This window comes from Pinus tabuliformis, chromosome 2_1 (assembly GCF_031772625.1).
Source record: "Pinus tabuliformis cultivar Carrire ecotype Pingquan chromosome 2_1, CPIR1, whole genome shotgun sequence".
NCBI classification, from domain to species: Eukaryota; Viridiplantae; Streptophyta; class Pinopsida; order Pinales; family Pinaceae; genus Pinus; species Pinus tabuliformis.
This window is the reverse complement of record NC_142299.1, coordinates 397,164,560-397,166,696: the sequence shown is the minus strand read 5'-3', so window position 1 is coordinate 397,166,696 and position 2,137 is coordinate 397,164,560.

The window sequence follows — 2,137 nt, the reverse complement described above, 5'->3', positions numbered from 1 at the left end:
CATCGCTCTTTGGAATGTTGCCCCTGCATTTATAAGTCCGAAAGGCATTTTCTGATATGCATATGTTACCCATTTTGTTCTGAATGTAGTTTTAAGTTGGTCATCAGGATGAACCAGGACTTGGTTATATCCTGAGAAACCATCTAGAAAGGACATCAATTCAGAGCCTGCGACTGATTGAAGTATTTGCTCCATAGTAGGTAATGGGAAATTGTCTTTCAAGCTTGCCTTGTTCAAATTTCTGAAATCAATACAAATTCGAATGTCGCCATTTTTCTTTCTAACTGGCACCATATTAGAGACCCAGTTTGAGTGTCGGACAGGAAAAATAATCTTGGCTTTCAAGAGTTTGTTAAGTTCCGATTTTATCTGGCTCTCTAAGTTTGGGTGTATTTTTCTTAACTTCTGCTGAATCGGTTTCTGATCGGGAAGCATTGGAATGGTATGCTGGATAATAGATGTATCATAAGTCTTCAAATCATCATACTTCCAAGCAAAGACCTGTTTATTTTTTCTTAACAGTCTAATGAATGCCTCCTTCTCTTCCAAGGAAAGTCCTAGTCCTAAGTTAATGTTTTGAGGAGTTTGTTCGGTACCTAGATTTATCAATTCAAACCTTAGGGTAGAGCTTTGGAGCTTTGCATTAGTTACAGGTTTAAACCTGTCTTGAATATCATAAAGATCCTCGAACTTTACCACAGGCTTAGGGATTGCATTTTCCTGAGGTGTTTCTCTCATTTGGGAGTCATGCTCATCTTCCTCAATGATTTGATTATCATAGGACTTTTCAGAAGTTAAGAATTGTAAAATATCCTCATCATGGCTGAATACTCTCCAATTAGTGACATTGTCAGGAACTGAAGGCCTAAAAAGAAATTCTACGGAAAATCTATCTGGGTTGTAGTCTTCAGAAGGTAGGAGCTTGGAAGCTACATTAGCTAGGAGATCGGCTGCCGAGTTTTGAGACTTGGGGATGGAGGAAATGTTGAATGCAGAAAAGTGAGAGGTAAGTTCTTGTACTAGCGATTGATAATGTTTGAGGTGATTTGAAAGACAATGGATTGCATTCCTCACTTGTTTAACAATAATTTCAGAATCGCCGAATACTTTTAGATATTGCACTTTAAGACCGATTGCTTTATATAATCCCTGAACTAGGGCTTCATATTCGGCTGTATTGTTAGTGCATTCAAATTCTAGCCTACAAGACAACATTGTCTTTTCTCCTTGTGGGCTAACCAAAATACATCCTGCTCCTGAGCCCTCGCTAGACTTGGACCCATTGAAATATAAAGGCCAAAATAAAGAGGTATTAACACATGTATTTACAGTTTTCTCAGCATCATTGAAACATCTAGACCTATCAGTTTGTGAAAAATTCTCAATCTGAGATGTAAAATGATTGACTGAAAAAGGAGATGGTTGGGCAACAAAGTTGCCAAAGAATGACTCTGATGAATAATTCCCCAAAATGTTGTTGTTGAATGCTACTGGCTGGTTTTCTTGTTCGAATTCTGTAACTGTATGGGTCATATGTTTCTCTCGATCGATACTTATTTGATTTGGCTTACCCTTATAGGGAAGCCACATATGTGACCAATCAGTGGAAATATACCCATGCAATTTTTCGGACCAATCTCTACTCAAAATTAAACCGTAAAATTCAGGTATATCAGCTATTAGGATGTCAATCCTTTGTACTACTCTGTGATCAGCAGACAACCTGATAGTTACGGAATTAATTTCTCCCACAACCTGCACTTTGGTCCTGTCCAACTGTACAATATGGATAGCAGAATTCTGGGGTTCAATGTTCAGTTTAGAACAAACTGAAGCTGGCATTATGTTAGATGATGCCCCTGAGTCAATTAAACAGTTGTGCAGGTTTCTGTTATAGATCTCATAGGTTAGAAGGAAGGGTGGAGTATGAGAATTTGATCTATCTCCAATCAGAACTGAATCGGTAGCTTCAACCATACCTGGAGGAGGTTGGCCTGAATCATTAGCAGCTTTTGCACTGGGAAGTGGTGTATAGGGAACAACATTCAATTCCTTAAGAAGTAATTTCTGCTGATGCTTTAATTTACTAAGTTCAAACATGGTAATGTTTGCTTTAGTTTTCTTCATGTCATCAACA